This window comes from Oreochromis aureus, linkage group 1 (genome assembly GCF_013358895.1).
Source record: "Oreochromis aureus strain Israel breed Guangdong linkage group 1, ZZ_aureus, whole genome shotgun sequence".
Taxonomy (NCBI): Eukaryota; Metazoa; Chordata; class Actinopteri; order Cichliformes; family Cichlidae; genus Oreochromis; species Oreochromis aureus.
Window position 1 is genome coordinate 14,922,343 of NC_052942.1, and position 17,515 is coordinate 14,939,857.

Below are 17,515 nucleotides of genomic sequence, written 5' to 3' on the forward strand. Positions count from 1 at the left end.
GTTCCTCCTGTAAGTTTTTAGAGATTGATGGCTGACTTTGACCTTCTGTAGGCCCAGTGTCAGCGACTGGCTCAGGCTCAGGGCTTTTTTCTGGAGGTAGGTCCTGCTCTAGTACACTCACACAGGAGATGGGTTGATTTTTGTGAGGAGAAACTGGACTTGACTCTGGTTCACACAGTCTGTCGCATTCTCTTTGCTCTGTTGGGGTTAGTGCTCGTAAAATCACATCCTGGATGTCTTCCACGGCACCAGAAACTTTGTCACTTTGGACAGTTTCATCCAAAGCATCATTCTCTAACCACAGAAGAATGTTTTGCAAAAACTTTTGCACTGAGTCTTCTACAGTTACATAGAGGACTTCGGGCGAAAAAGGTAACTCACCTGTTGGCTCTGGAGACCTAGAAATCACAGAGTCTGAAAGACTTCTTCCCAGTAGCATCACAGGGAGTGAATATCTTTGAGTTGACTGGAGATGGTCATAAATTTTATCTGTCAACTCCTGCAAACGTCTCAACTTCAACAAATGCATTTACGTTTTCCATGGGTTTCTGGATAAGGTTAAGGTGTTTTGTCTGTTTTAATTTATTAAACAGTTGATCAAGATAAGGGTTGAAACTGGTAAAATCAACTGAGGAAGAACTTTTAAACCTGGTATGCATAGTTGGTGTGTTTACATACCTACAGAAAGAACTGTAGCTGTCCATAGAATCTGCTCTCTGATTATCAGGTGACTTGACCGGATCTTGGAGACAGATGAAGAACCTTTTGTTTTTCTTCACCAGGTGTTTTATCTCTCTTATCACTTTATAAAACTGCTTTTTGGCAAAGCTGCAGAAGTGGTCTTTGTGCAGCTTTTGTTCATTGGTTTTTAGGGGTGGGATGCATGAGGCAAAAAAGTTTTTCACCTTTTGGATAATTAGCTGCACATTAAAAGGTTTGCAAGAGCCACATTTGTTACTAGATGTGACATCTTCACCATCAGAAGACTGCAGATTATCAATTACTGTGTTGACAATATCAGCTGCAGCTATTTCTTCTGGCGTGCTGGGAGGCTGCAGACTTTCAGCAGCCACAGCATCTGTGCACTGCTCTATTCCTGTGGCATCTTCAGCTAAATAATTCAGATTGTCAAGTATTTTATTGACAGCATCAGCTGCGATCACTTTGGTTAGACTTTCCATTTTGTCCTCAGTGATTGCTGCATCTGTGCTCCATTTGGTGAGAGCAATGCTGACCTCATCAAGTGTCACCCTCTCACGGATCTTTGATTTAGTACTCTCTGCACTTGAATCAGAGGGACTAGGGGAACTCGAACTGGCCCCCTTTCGCATGCACAGGCAGCTTAGCTTACCTGCACATCTCTTCAGATACGAGGCTGCATGAGAGACCATGCGTCGAAGGTTTTTTATGCATGTAATTTTTCCGCTGACATAAACAGCGGGATCTGACCGTAAATCCGGGTTGTTTAAAAGTAGAGTCACAGCCGAGTTGACCTTTTCTGAAATCTCCATTTCAATCAGTTTTGTCAGCGTCTTAATGGACTCATACTTGTCATGGGGGATGTTAAGAGAGATGGCAATGCTCATTGAGAGAGAGTCTCCCAGCGACGGAGCTATTTTTACCACAGGTATGCTAATATCTGTTTGGGACACATGTGTCATAAACTTCTGAACTACGGGAAGTGCCGAGTTCAGGATGCCAGTAGAAACTGTCTGAATTATTTCAGTTATCATGTCAGCCAGTGCTGCTTGGAGATCAGAGTCCCAGACTCCATGTTCAATCGTCCCCCATTGTACTCGGGAGAACCGATTGAAACACTCACTGACAGCAGGTAAGATATTCTCTGGAGTAATGAGGACAGAGACTACAGTCTGAAATTCAGCCATTGTGGACTCTCTGTATTTTTCCTCAATGTCTTTGAGTTTGCACTGCATGTCTTGTTCTTCCTTCTGTTGAAGGATTTCTCTATTTTTTTCCAGCGCTTTGTAGAGGTTTTCTTGGAGCTCCTCATTAATTTTGTGTTCGTGTTTGAGCTCTTCTTGTAACTTTTCTATATTAGCACTATCTGCTTCAAATATTTTGGGCAGTTGTTGTATAACACTTTCATTTTTCCTGTACTTTTTTGTCAGGGAACGAAGCTCATCTCGGACTTCACCATACCTGATTCCCCAGCCTTCATTAATGATCTCTATGTCAGGCTGGCGTTTAATTTGTGCTTCCATTTCTATGCACTTCTCCTGAAGTCCAAGCATCTCTTCTTCAGCTCGTTTAAGTTTGTTTTGTAGATCGTAATTTTCCTTCCTCCTTGTCTCTAATGCCCTTCGGATGTTTAAGATTCTTTTTCTTTTATTCTGTATTCTTTTTGGGCGTTTTACAACTTTTTTTATTTGATTGACAGAGGAAGAGAGGACAGGGATGTGTTTTGTCGTTTTTGGTGTTTTTGTGGACTCATGGCTGTATACACTACAGTGACTTTGAAAAGGTTTTCAGATGTTTCTCTGGTGAATGTTTGAATGCTGTGAAAACACTGACTAAAAATTGCTGCTTCTCAGTCCTATTTAAGGAAAAACTTCAAAGGATTTAAGATTCTAAATTTGACTTTATGACATCATCACTCTAAACCAAGGAGTGATGATGTCATAAAGAAAAGGTCACATGACATTTTGGCTGGGCGGTGCCTAAAGGCCTCAGCTGTAGGTGTTTAAACCAACAGTCATTGGTTTAAACCTTTCCAAAAGGTTGATTCTGTTTTCAGTGAGAGAAACGTTTAGTCACTCATCCAAGGGACTTCAGTCTCAGCTGACTGCAGGTTTTCCCCAACCTTATAAACAGTACACTTGCACAATAACTGAAACCAGCCCAGTGAATGAACAGTGAGGTCAGTTCCTTGATTATTAGTATGCAAAGCAAGACATGTTTGAACATTAAATGTCCTCGTGTTCGGAGCAGCCTAATGGATGCGCTAAAGGGTTAAGAACATACAGGTAAGCGTTTTTTGGGGTATGAAATGTAGCATATGTGTATATTATGCACCATGGACTTTTAGCTAGTCTTAGCATTTGATAGCGCTGCTATCAAGATGGCGTCAGGTAGCTAACCTAGGGCAAGGCCCGCGATACCGGGCGGGGGCAACTGCGCATGGTTTTACCGGCTGTAATGCCAGGTCTGCTGTGTAAATATAGACAGGCATGTGTGGTGCACTCAGACTTCTCAATCTCAGCTAAAAGCTCATAAAAAGATTTCTACAACCACCAAACACAAGTCAGAGTTTTAATTGGACAACGCGGTGAGTGTCAAATGTATTTCTCGCTTTGCAACTCGTGATTGGTGGGACTGACGTAACGTAACCTTGAATATACTGTGTAAATCAGCGGTCCCCAACCGGTCCGGCCCGTGCGTCGTTTGGTACCGCACCACGAGAGTTGAGGCTCAGCGTAAAATTTATGGTTTTCAGGGTTTCTTTTTGCTTTTGTCGTTAACTCGGTTTCCTGGGTCTTTTTCCGTGTAGTAGTTGTGTGTCTTATTTTTAAAGAAATATTTACGCGTTACCATAGCGACCAGAGAGCATAAAGGGGCAGAGAGGAGGACGTTAGTCTCAATGTTGTTGGAGGACACTGCTAATAAAGTTATACACAGTGAATTCGCGTTTGTCATATTTACAAAATACCACAGGTTTTGTCTTGGTCGCATCATTTTATTTCATCATTTTTATTTTATTTATTTATTTGCCAAGGAGTTGCCATTTGGTGTTTAGACTAATGAACAATGCACCACGTAGGACAAAACAGTATGCTGTCCTTTTGGTATAGTGTGTACAGTTATCAGTAAAATAATAATAATAATTATAATTATAATTATAATACTACTACTACTACTACTACTACTAATAATAATAATAATAATAATAATGATACAATTTAAATTGCCCAAATTAAAAGTTTAAACCCAACCTATACTGCACATGTTCTCTTTAAATGGCTAAACTTAAATAGTTGCCGAATATGTCAGGTGAACAGGTGCTTAATATTTATTCATCAAATTTGGCACAAAGAGGATATTTACAAACATATTTGCAAATGCAAATATTGAAAAATGTTCTATATGCTTTTCAAGGTTCCTTTGTTTTGCTTTCTTAATTGTCTTCAGGGGTTCCTTGTTCAAAACCTGTTTCCCATTTCCTGCTTAGTCCAAGTGTGTCAGTTTGTATTAATAGTCTGTGGTCCTGCCCTCTTCTTGTGTTCTCCTGCCTTTCAAGATATTTAGTTGCCTTTCATCATGGATATTTATTTCGCTTAGCTTCTAAAATCGAGGATTTTGTATTTTAGACCCAATGCCTGAAATACATGTAGTTTTATGTTATTCCTTCTGGTTTGTGAGCCCTGTATTATTTTCCTCCTCTCACAATATTGATAGTTTGGCTGGCAGTAATAGGTATGTATGTTTTAAAGGATAGGGAAACAAAGCTTACAAACTGTAGCTTGTTTCTGAAAGATAATAATAGTTAACTTTCAGGAACAGTTTAGCTTTTGCAGGACATTTGTTGTTTGAACAGTTTCTTACTGATGTTATTCACATTGTAATTTCAGTGTGAGATTTTCTCACTGAAATGATATTTACTATTAAAGTCTTTTGAATGGAATAATTTCTGAATCTTGTTTACTAGTGCACGTTCAATTTAAACTAACTATTAAAACAATATTTTATTACAATGAGGAAAGTGATAGCATTGTCATCTGGAGCAGCATGTTGGTGCAGTTCGTGGATATCCTATATCGAGATATCAAACTGCATCAGAAATGATCATATTATCAGTTTTTAAAAATATTTATCCAACTCTTTTCTCTCTATTTTAATCAGTCTGCTAAATAAAAATAAGAAAACACCCATTCTGTCGCTGTTATATACTATTTTCTTTGTTAACATTAGGGTGAAAAGGCAGTAAACAGCCAAGCTGCTGTCTCACTGTGAACTTTGTGTACCTGCTAAGTAGGCTGTGTTTGATGGGTGAGGTGCTATGGCACAGGCACCATGAAATAACTACTGAAATAGTGAAACAATTTAATAGGTATGGTTTTTTTTTGTTTTTGTTTTTTAAAATTGACTAAATAATATTCTACTATTAACTGTACATGATGAAACTAACTATAAAGAATACATTAGTTAATGAGACCTTTCATTCATTATTTAAATATTTAATTATTTATGCATATTGACCCTCTACATTAAATATATTCATGTTTTCATCTGTAAATTCCACGAGCTAAAAACCTTTAGTTAAAAAGTTCTTTTTAACTAAAGAACTTTATTTATTTTTATTAATGTTACGGGGCATCAGAGACTGTAAATGTGAAAAGGCCAAAGTGTTCTCTACTGTTGAGGCTTTTGAATTTTGATTGTCTTCATTTTCTTCAGAGGTCAGCAGCGGATAGTGAGGACAGCAGAGAGGATCATTGGAGGCCCTCTCCCGCCCATCTCCCAACTCTACGACAAACACATCATCCGACGTGTGAAGGACACTTTCCACCCCTCACATGCACTCTGGATGGCGATTGATGGGGAACAGAGACTCTTCCCATGAACGGAAACAACACGAACAGTGAGTACAGAAGGCCTTAGAGAGCGGCTATGTGCCCGTGCGTTAAAGCAGGTACGTGAGTGCGCAAGCTGTGCGTGTAGACACAAGCTGCCTGGTTTCTCCGCCAGTGTTTTTGATTTGTTATTAATCTTTTTGATTTATTTTTAAGGAGGGTTAAGTCGGTTTCTCCACCGAAGGAGGTTTAAAGAGGTTTCTCCACCGAATAGAAGGAGGGTAAGGACGGTTTCTCCACCGAAAGGAGGATAGAGCTCTATAAAGATAAAAAAAAAAAAAAAAAGGTTCTCCGCAGTTAAGGGCGTTGAGTGTATGGTTTCTCCACCAATGGTAAGGAGGAAAGAGCTCGCCGCAGTAAGGGGGATTATGGGCCTAAAAAGAGTGTGAATGAGCGTATATGTGTGTGAGTGCCAGTAAGTGAACGCAGCAGCACAGAAGGAAACCTAAGCGGTGTTAATGGAATTCTGTGACCTGTTGTGTACACGTAGCCTGGGTTTTGGTGTAAGTCGCGTTGCCTGCTGCAAACATAAAAGAAGTCTGCCTTGAAAGAGGATGAAATACACTGCAAAGTTTTTATTGGGCAGCACGTGTTGTGTGGATCGTTGAAGAATGAAGTGAAATTGTGCTCTAAGCAGAAGTGAGTGTGAGTGTGTCTGACGTCACGGTGTGTGTGTGAAAAGGTGTCCAGCTGGGGCAGACGTGATTCTGTAGGTCACCTGCCCAGCGGACAAAGAAATAACATAGTTGTGTGGATGAATGATAACACAAAGAGTGTTTGGTGTTTCTCAGCCTGAAACAGCTGTAATGCTATTTTCTGTTTTGGAGAAAAGGACAGTTAAAAAAAAAAAAAAGAGAGAGAGAGAGATGTGTTTTGTTTTAAGCAGTGATGAGATTAATGAAAATGTGATGAGAGGCACACAAAACATACAGAAAATGCATCAACCATACTAACCCTACATGCACATACACAATAAATGATACTCATGAAGACCAGACAGCATCTTAAGCATGAGATTCTGTTTGTCATCTTGTCCAAGTCACTAGTAAGATGAAAGTGATACATAGACTAGTGGACTGAATATTATAGGAGGACAGATGACCGCATCATAGGGAGAAAACAGAATGCTGATGAGGGGTTTTAAATGAGTGAGCTGATTGTGAGTTTCTGGTGTGTGAAGAAGTTTTACCATGGCACACGTTTGGTTACATGAGAAGAAACTTATTATGTGATGAGACAACAGTGTTATGCTGTATGTTGTGTGTGGCTGATTGGATGAATGTTTGAAATTGATCTAGCTGTTGATTTGTCTTTTGTTACTAAGTTGAGCCTGCCAAATGGGTTGTTATGATTTATCCCCCTGGCATGAAGAACACGTGTCATGATTTAAACAAGGCCTTTCTTTCCTTTTTCCTTTCTTTCTTTCTTTTTTTTTTATTTTGTTACTTTCATGGTGCACTGAAAGTTTCGTTTGATGATCTCTGTTTGAGCACATATGCACGATTAGAACAGAAATGCTATACGACTCGTCGTCAAGAAAACTGTTGTAAAAGTGAGTTTCTCCAAAAATTTAAATAGGCTTAGGAGAAAGCCACTTATTTGGGACAATCAGAAAACAAGTCCCTGCCAAAAAGGATTCAGAGAGGTAATCCGATTTAAAGTTTTTCTTTTTCCTTTTGAAATGACGTCATTTTGCTGTGGGTGGAAACGGAATTCGACGATAGTTTCCACTATCAGCAAAGAAAGAAAGAATGAAAGAATGAGTGGAAAAACTGACTGACAAAAGCTGACAAGATTGACTGACTTAACACCATTGTGTGAAGTTAACCCCCACCTGACAAAGGTGTGGACGCATCTCTGTGTGTGTCTTCTGTTGCAGGAACAGAAGGAGACCACAAGAGGAAACTTGGGTCACATGACTATGTGAACTCTGCAAATTTAACCTTTTTTAGTTTAAAAATTTCTGTGTCTGTGAATTTACCATGGGTGTGTTATTAACTGCTTTGTGTTGCTCACAGAGATGACTGTGAGAAAGAGTGTATACAAATGCGCAGCGCTGACATTTAAATTTCTTTTTACAGCAGATGGTTAATCATGTCATTCGATCATGTGATTTGTAGTAGGACACATCTTAAAGATGTTTTTCTATCACAGGATTACTGAGATTTTGTGTGAAGAAAACTGGTTACAGGCTGTGTGTTGGTGATTAAATTACACTGTGTTGGAGAAAATATGAATGTTGCAGGGGAAAAGTGAATAGAGTGACACCGTGTTTAAAACCAGTGTTACTTCTTTTTTACAGCATCTCTGGAATCTGGGTGGCCGACGCCTGACCACCAGGATGAACCGTGTGTTTGGCTAATGTTTGTTTTTCTTTAAGAGTGCTTGTAAAAGATTCAGCACAGACAGACAAGTGACAATTGAACAAATGTGCAGTGGTTACAGAATAGTTGAATATGGGGCTCATTAGCTAGCCACTATTAAGCTCACAGTGATAAAAATGAGTGGAGTGACATTGCTTAAGGGAAGTCACCGATTAAATTGTGGAATAAATTGGGATGATTCATGATTTGGGACAAATTATGGCAATAATAGTGATTTAATGATTGGAGAAAACCTGCACATGATATTTGTCTTTTATGCTGAATACTTTATTACTCTTATGATCTATAGTTGGTTGCAAATGTGTAGTTGTTTTAACTTAAAGACTTTATCTTCCAGGATACAGGCTCCAGGTGGAGCTGAGAGTTAGACAAGCTAAACATTTAATTGCTGACTGATGTTTTTACACAGAGTTACAGGTTGGAGTATGGCTGCTCCAAGTGGGAAACCCTGGATTTTTTTTTTTTTTTTTTTTTTTTAGGGAGACTGTGCAATATTCATGTACATGTCTCATAGGGGAGTTGACACATGGCGAAAGCCATGTGGTGAGAGGAGTGTCATTTTAATTTGCAGATGTCGTGAGGTGCCATGACGAGAAGGAGTGACTGAGAGGATCATCGATAAGATGGAAGCTGAGGCCTGGAGAGAGTCTTCAGGAGGATCGGAGATCACCTTTAGCACAGAGAGCTGTGCTACTGGGCTTCCAGGAGATCGTTATGAGGAGACTCTGCACAGCAGAATCTTGAATAGGATAAAAGAGTTTCGGACGTTGACGTTGAGGAAGACTACTAAGGTGTACGACGTGCTCTGCCTTTAAAATCTTCAGCAGCGTTGGAACATGAGAATCTGAGGAGCGTGCCAAGCTCCAAAAAGTGACAGCGCAGAGGAGGTCCAGCGATGGACTTGTGGTTCTGTGAACAGCACAAATGCCAGGTGACTGTGAAATAACTAACAGCACTTTTTCCACAAGTGAAGCCAGTAACTTACTATCCTAAAAGATTAGCTGTAGTTCCTTGTGCTTTACCTCCATGTGTGTGATCAGTATGTGCAGCGGCTTAAGCTGTACAATGTTTCAGGATATAGTTTTTCACCTTTTTGACACTGTTAGTTCCACACGAGGTAGATGTCTACTACTGCAGGCTAAAATTACATTTCTGTCACCTACAAGACGCTTGTCTTTAATGTTACTGTTACTCTCACAACCACATATTACCATAAAGTGATGCACAATTCTGAATCCGTCAAACCTTTTGCCAACGAAAGAAGAGGGCACTTCTCATGAGCGTAGAGAAGGAGTGTAAGCCGAGGGATGACTTAATAGATGTGCCACTTGGTGAGGGAAAGGTTTGGTTTGTTGATGGTTTGAGTTTTTACAACAGCAGAGGGACAGACTAAAACAGGTTTTACTGTAGTAGATGGTGAGAAAGTTATCTGTACAGGACAACTAGCATGTTTCATATTTGCTTGAGCAGCAGGGATAGTAGCTTTAACGGAAGCGTGTTAAGCTGCAGAGAAACAAGATGTGACAATATACACTGATAGCCAGTATACATTTGCTACAGTATATTTACATAGAAATATACTGTAGCAGTGGGTGAGACGAGGTGTGACAACCGTAAAAATTACGCTAAACAAAATTATAAAGCAAAAACTGAAATTTTGCTTTATAAAAACTGAAAAAACTGAAATTACCCATTATCTTACACTTATCCTTATCCAAAATAATTCAAATTATTAACAAATATACACTCTGTGCAATCTGAGTAAAGTAAGAGACGATTAGACCTTTATCTTATACAGTTACTATATACAGAGTATTGTACAGTTATTAAATTAAATAAAAATAACTACAAATAAGAGGCAAACCAATGTTTGCCTCTGGGCAGTGTTATTATCCAGTAGAATTGCCGTTTGTAAATGTGTAGCACACATGTGAGGGAAAGATCCAGTTGCATTAGAGGATGCTTTTGCAGATAAGATCGCGAAAAAGAGGCAACTTTAGGAGAACATGATGTTAACATTTTAGCAATGCAACACCAGTAGACGTTGTCTATTATACCACCACATGTATTAGCAGACATGCAGGCCCACTCACCTACTGCAGGGAAAACAGGTGTGACTTAAAGAAGGAGCGAGCTTGCAGGATGGTGTTTATTATCTGTGTGATACACCAATACTGCCTTTAGAATTTGTATAAGACTGCTGCTATTTTGCGCCATGGGCTTTGCCATGTCGCAACAGGAGGGAGATGATGAGTAATTTATACTTTAAGATTAAATACCCTTAAAAACAAATTTTGCAAGTTATGTATGATATGTTGCAAGCACAATTCTCAGGGTAATTTGAGACATAAGAGAGGGAAATTCCCCAGACCCAGTCACCCATTACAAATTATTCACATGGACTATAGAGCTGTCCAACTGTAATAACTATGAGTATTGTTTAGTGATAATGGTCCACACTTTGTAAATGAAGTGATTAGATTAATGGCACAACATCTAGGGATAACATTAAAACATCATTGTTCATATCACCCACAAAGTGCAGGGTTGATAGAGAGAACTAATGGAACAGTAAAGTTAAGACTTAGGGAGACGCAGGACATGGTTAGACTGTGTAGAATTAGTTGAGATGTACATGAGGATTATTCCAACAGAGAACGGTCTGACTCGTTGAGATTATATATGTTAGAGCATTTAGAGTTCTAGTCTTCTGTAGTGATGATAGAGAAGCAGAAGAGAGAGCATATTAGCAGATTAGATGCTTAAAATGTTTAAAAATAAAGAAGTCTTGAGAACAAATGATCTGCCAGATGATTCTGTTTCTCCACAGGAGCAGAGTCTGAAGTCTGGAGATTGGATTTTGATAAGGCCATGGAGAGGAAGTGCTGGTCCAGTCCACGGTGGTCCCTATCGGGTGATGCTGACGACGACCATAGCAGTGAAGATTGCTGAAAGGATTACTTGGATATGTGACAGGTTGAAGGACTACTGTTGAAGGACTACTGCATATAAAACTGTTCAGTTAATAATAATTCATATCAGTTGATAATGTAAATATGGTAAGAAAATGGTTAAGAGTTTATTATTTTTCATGTTATATCAATGGCTTTCATGTTATTTAAGAGAACTGCTGTGGAGGTAAACGCAGACGACACGAGAGCTCTCGATTAACACTCCTCGTTTATTCCTCACCACAACACAACTGAACACTTTTCCCTCCAAAACATAGCAACAACACTTCCGAGAACTGGGTGTGAGTGGAGCCCTCCAGTGGTCCACCACACATGCCCCCCCCGAACACCCAGTAGGGTCATCCCCTAGTCCAGAACCCTCGCTTTAATCAAACGTCCAGAACGGCTGAACCGGGGAGGTGGAGAGCTGGCTGAGGGGAAACGAGCCTGTGGACCAGGCTGGCATGGGCGGCCAGGAGAAGCTGAAGATAGCTCGGACCCCGCCAGGTGGGGGGTGCTCCCAGAGGAAGAAGCAGGGTTGTCCAGTCCAGTGGAAGGCGGGCGGCCACGGCGGGGGCCTGAGCCGGCACCAACTGATCATCCTGCAGCACATGTGCCGCCGGCTTAAGTCTGTCAATAGAAACAGTCTCCTGACGACCCCAAAGTCCAAAAGGAAATGCTTCCGCCCGGTTGAATAACCCTAAAGGGGCCGTCATACAGTGGACGAGCGGAGGCCTATGAGCGTCATGCCTGACGAAAACAAACTGCGAAGAGTCCAACGACCTCGGAACAAAGGTGTCGGGCAGACAATGGTGCACTGGGCCAGGAAGAGAAAACGAGTCTCTCGGGGACGGAGAGACAGCACAGAGGGAGCGAAGCACGGGTGGGCTCTCGGGCAAGAATTCCCAGGGGACCCGGAGGGGCTGACCGAGGACAAGTTCAGCCGGGAAACCCCGAGGTCTTCTTTAACCGCGCAGCGCAACCCCAGTAAAACCCATGGAAGGCGGTCAACCCAGTTGCCATCTGTGAGAGAAGCACGAACGCGCCTTATGCGACCGGTGGAAACGCCGCACATCCCATTGGCCTGCGGGTGGTACGCAGTGGTTCGGTGGACCTGACGCCCAGGCCGTCAGCCATGGCAGACCAAAGCTCGGAAACGAACTGGGGCCCCTGTCTGAGGTGATGTCGGCAGGGGGACCAAACGCCGAAACCCACGTTGACAAAATGCCCTGGCCACTGCTGCTGCTGTAGTGGACGCCAGAGGCACCGCCTCAGGCCAGCGGGTTGTGCGGTCCACCACAGTCAAAGGTGCGTGAAACCTTGTGACTGCGGCAGGGGACCAACCAGATCCACATGTACATGATCAAAACGCCTCCCTGGAACGCGGAAGGATTCGGGGCGCCTGTGTGTGCCTATGGATCTTAGCGTTGGCATGGGATGCACGCTGCTGCCCAGTCTTTCACCCGACGAAGGTCCGCCAAACGAACCTAGAGCTGACCAGCTTGACCGAGGCCCGGACGCCCGGATGAGAGAGGGCGTGCACGGAGTCGAAAACGCGACGACGCCACGAAAGTGGAACTACAGGGCGTGGTCGGCCGGTGGAAACATCACAGCAGGCTAGGCCCGCCGTTCCACACGGGTCTGTCCTCCAGTACAAGGCCCGTTTGCTCAGACCGAAGGGCAAGGACGTCCGGGTCCGCCCGCTGGTCAGCGGCCATAGCGCCAAAGTCTATGCCAACATAAACGGGAGAAACCAGCGCGGGATAGACAGTCAGCCACGCAGTTGGACTTACCAGCCACGTGCTGAATGTCAGTTGTGAACTCGAAATGGCTGCCAGCTGGCGCCCGCCCACGGGTCAGAGACCTTGGACATCGCGAATGTCAAGGGTTTATGATCGACGACGCGGTGAAACTCCGACCCTCTAGAAAAAACGAAAATGCCGGGTCGCGAGGTGCAGGGCCAGCAACTCCCTGTCAAAAACGCTATATTTGCGCCACTGTCCCTAAGCGTGCGACTGAAAAAGGCAAGCGGTTGCCAGACACCGGAGACCCGCTGCTCCAACACTGCGCCCACCGCCACGTCCCGACGCGCCGGTGGTCAACGCAATCTCCGCCGACGGAAACGGGTGGGCCAGCAGGGCGGCGTTGCCAGCGCCGCCTTGGCCTCAGAAAATGCCTGGATGCGTTCAGGAGCCAATCAATCGGGTCCTTAGCAGTTTTACCCTTCAAAGCAGCATAGAGAGGCTGCAGCAGGTGCGCAGCTCTGGGGAGAAAACGGTTGTAGAAATTGACCATCCCCAAGAACTCCTGCAGTGCTTTAACGGACGCGGGACGCGGAAAAGCCGAAACGGCCCGGACCTTGTCCGCAACGGAACCACACCGTCAGCGAAATGCGGTGGCCCAAGAAATCCAGAACCGCAAGCCGAACTGGCACTTGGAAGGGTTGACGATCAGGCCGTGTGCCGCCAAGCGCTGGAAAACCTGACGCAAATGTGACGCGTGCTGACTCTCAGAACAGCTGGCCACCAATATATCGTCAAGGTACACGAAGACGAAAGGCAGCCCGCGCAAGACAGAGTCCATCAACCGCTGAAAAGTCTGGGCGGCGCCTTTCAGGCCGAACGGCATGCGCAAAAATTCAAACAGGCCGAAAGGGGTAATAACGGCAGTTTTTGGGACGTCTTCGGCGCGCATGGGAACCTGGTGATACCCCCGCACCAAGTCAATTTTAGAAAAAATCGAGGTGCCGGCGAGGTGGGCGGAAAAATCCTGTATGTGGGGAATGGGGTAACAGTCGTTCTCCGTGACATTATTCAAACGGCGAAAATCCCCACACGGCCGCCACCGACCGTCGGACTTGGGCACCATGTGTAGCGGAGAAGCCCAGGCACTATTCGAGCGCTGCACAATGCCGAGGCGCTCCATAGCAGCAAACTCTTCCCGAGCCACGGAGAGTTTCGCGGGGTCGAGGCGGCGCGCGCGTGCGAACACCGGGGGCCCGACCGTCGGAATATAATGTTCAACCCCGTGCTTCGTTGCCGTGTTTGAGAAATTAGGAACAGTCAGTGAAGGGAACTCAGAGAGCAAACGCTGAAAAACATTCCCAGAAGTCACCAAATTAGCCCGATTCAGGGGCTCGATGGCGCGAGTGAAACAGGGCACTGAAGAAAAAGACTGGGCGTCGATTAAGCGTCTGTTAGCGACATCGACCAGCAGTCCGTGGGCACAAAGAAAATCAGCGCCCAAAATAGGTACAGAGCTAGCGGCAACAACAAAGGTCCATTGGAAATCCCGACCATGAAAACAAACAGTCACGAACCTTTCCCCGAACGTTGCGATGGGAGAGCCATTAGCCGCAATAAGCTGCGGTCCGCAGCCTGCTGCTAAACTGTCGGCGCCGGACGGGGGAAGGAGGCTCTTCTGCGAGCCGGAGTCGACCAGGAAACGTCTCCGGGCGCGAGTCTTCTATGAAGAGCAGTTTTCTTTGTCGCCAGCGGTCGCGCCGCCACAGCGCTGTCGGGGCCCGTGTCCCAGGGTCGGAAAAGCACAAGGCAGCAAGCAGCGGCGCGCTCTGGGGCCAAAACGCTGATGGTAGAAACAGAGGTCCCGTCCGCGCTGGTGTCGCTGTGTGCCGCGACCTTTGCCGCCAGCGAAGGAGCGGACACGCCGGGGCAGGTTAGCGGGAAGTAGAAGAGCCGCCGGCGAGGCTGGAACTAGGTTGTGATCGTGGAAAGCGCGGGTAGCCAAGAGAATACGATCCGCGCCCTCAGCCAGGGAGCGATAATCCTTCGTGCCCAGAAGCGGAGAGTTGGCGAGGCCGGCTCTCACGGCCGCCGGCAGCTGTCGGAGGAAGATGAGCGAACAGGAATCCCCGTCGTCCGAGAAAGGACAGCATGCGCCCATCAGTTCGAGAGCCGTACTGCCACCCAGGCCTGAGAGGAGAGGAGCTTCTCGGCTCGCTCTGCGCCGGAGAGGGCATAGCGCCCGAAGAAGCAGCTCCTAAGGGCGGAGTACTTCCTCGGGCGGGTGGGTCCCGGAGGAGAGTCAACGCACGACGGGTGGCTAGCGGGTCGAGAGAGGCCACCACCTGGTGATATTTCGTGTCGTCAGCCGAGATGCCACGAAGGGCGAACTGAGCCTCCACGTGCACGAACCACGACGGGGGATCGTGAAGCCAAAAGTCCGGCAGCTTGAGCGGCACAACAAACGCAGCTGCAGCCGGAGGCAGAGGGCTGGCGGCTGCTGATGCATCCAGAGCAGAGTCAGTGCCACCATCGGACTGCAGCATGTTCGAGTCAGGGGTCACCAATGTGGAGGTAAACACAGACGACACGAGAGCTCTCGATTAACACTCCTCGTTTATTCCTCACCACAACACAACTGAACACTTTTCCCTCCAAAACATAGCAACAACACTTCCTGAGAACTGGGTGTGAGTGGAGCCCTCCAGTGGTCCACCACACTGCAATCTATACATCAGTGATCTAGTAAGCCTTTTCTGGGATCGATTAGTAGTGTCTCTATTCTCCACTAGGGGGCTTTCGCGCGCTCTCCTCACTGCAATAAACCACTGCATGAGAGACGCAAGTCATAATCACTCTCGTGATTCTTTTCCCCCTGTTTTCAGGTAAAAGTGTTTAAAAGTTGATATATTTCCAATGTGTACACTGTTAAGCTATTTAAGAGATAATCCTTCAATTGTTTTGTAAGCTTTAGAAGCATTACATTACGGGTTTTGTGCACATATACGTGGCGGTTTTGAGCCTCAGTTATGGCAAGAGCTAAAAACGCAGCTATTGTCAGCCATTTTGTCAGGAAACCTGCTCAGGTATCTGTATAGTAAGCACTTTGGTATTTTGGTTTATTGTTTGGCGTTTTCTTCCACCATGTGACATTGAGCAGTGCAGAGTGTGAAATGTTTCTGTTCATTTTGGCTGCAATAAACCACTGCATGAGAGACGCAAGTCATAATCACTCTCGTGATTCTTTTCCCCCTGTTTTCAGGGGTGTAACATTTGGAGGCACCGCTGGGATCGCTGCTTAGATGTCCGGTGTCCACAATCTGCACATCGTAGTCCAAGCCAGCCAAATCCCCCCATACAACCCAGGCAGACTGCAGTGAGGAAAGTGTTGCTGTCGAGGCGAACTGGTAGCTGTGTTTTAGCGCATGTTTCCTGAGGCCAGCCAGAGATCATCAGGGGCTGCAAAACGACTCAGCTCAGCGTCACCTGTACATGTAAAATTCTTCCTGCCTACTGCCACAATGTCTTCGGTGGAAGAGCTGCGAGAAGAGGTTGTGCGTGAAATGCACACTCTGTCCAAAGATCAACTAGTGTCAATCTGCAGTTCCTTGGCATTGCAGAGAAAATAGATGTTAGCGGAAAACACGACTGTCACTCCTAACACACATCCAAATACACATTGAGAGAGAAGGTATAACAGAACTTGAGGATGAAGGAATGTCAGAACTGTTTAATGATAAGATTGCTGAAGTAATGAAAGAGACAATTGTTGAGACTGAACCAAATGCAAATGAAGGACGTTATTCAGGGCACAGAGAGCAACTAAACACTGCAACCTCACTGGTAACGGAGACAGCTAATGCAGTTAACACAGCTGTTAGTTCTCACTCCCAAGCTAATCACTCTGTCCCTAACTCATCTGTGTCAAGTGCCCCCCAACGACCAAGCCCTTACTGGCAGAAAGATTTCAAAATATCAGGCCAGATTGGCGAACCAGGTCAAAAAGATAAACTGACTGACCAGTCTTGCTCACCAGATCGAAAATGGACTGAGCAGAGGCTACTCAGAGCTTGACATTGTAGATGCTGTCATCAGAGCTATCTTGCCAGGTCTACAACTACGCAGCTATTTGGAGGGAAAAGCTCAACTCACCCTTCTGACTCTCACGCCGCATCCTGCGCTCCCATTTCCAGGAGAAGAGCGCCACCGAACTCTATAAACAACTTGCCTCTGAGGTACAGACCCCGAAAGAGACTGCCCAAAGCTTCCTGATGAGAGTTTTAGATCTAAAGCAGAAAGTCCTATTTGCTTCCCAAGAATCAGAGTCAGGACTCAAATACGACCCAGCTTTAGTCCAGCGTATGTGTTTACACACCATACTCACAGGGTTCCAGAGTGACAGTGTCAGGATAGATATGCAGCCACTCCTGTTAGACTCTAAGACACCTGATGAACTGCTGTTAGAGAGGTTAAATATGGCTTGTGCCAATGAGGCAGAAAGGAAAACAAGAAAAGATATTTAGCATCACAGACTGCTACAAGTGTGAGTGCAGTGCAGTCAGATGATGTGTCACCTGCTAAGAACCCTGTGAAAGAAGTTAAAGCTAGGATACCACCCGAGCTTTTAACTGAGTTAGCTGCACACACTGCTACCTCTGTGGGAGTAGAGAACACTTTCAGGCTGGATGTAGAAGCAGAGGTATGAGACCATATACAGAGAAACATTTAAACCAGCAATGGTTACCACCGAGGGACGAGTGTTAACCATGCCCATCATCCACAAGTCCCAACATTGCTCCAACTGTAAACAAGAAAAGTCAGGCATGAGACAGTGTTCAGCATGTAAAACG

The 17,515-nt window shown here is 44.9% G+C and overlaps 1 long non-coding RNA gene across 1 annotated transcript; it reads left to right on the forward strand.

Annotated features, from left to right (window-relative positions):
- The first annotated feature begins 2,996 nt into the window (after nt 1–2,996).
- Nucleotides 2,997–8,727, forward strand: LOC120438301. Its single transcript, XR_005611788.1, has 3 exons — nt 2,997–3,286; nt 5,413–5,596; nt 8,544–8,727. It is a non-coding gene; the product is annotated as an uncharacterized LOC120438301 (long non-coding RNA).
- The last annotated feature ends 8,788 nt before the right edge of the window (nt 8,728–17,515 follow it).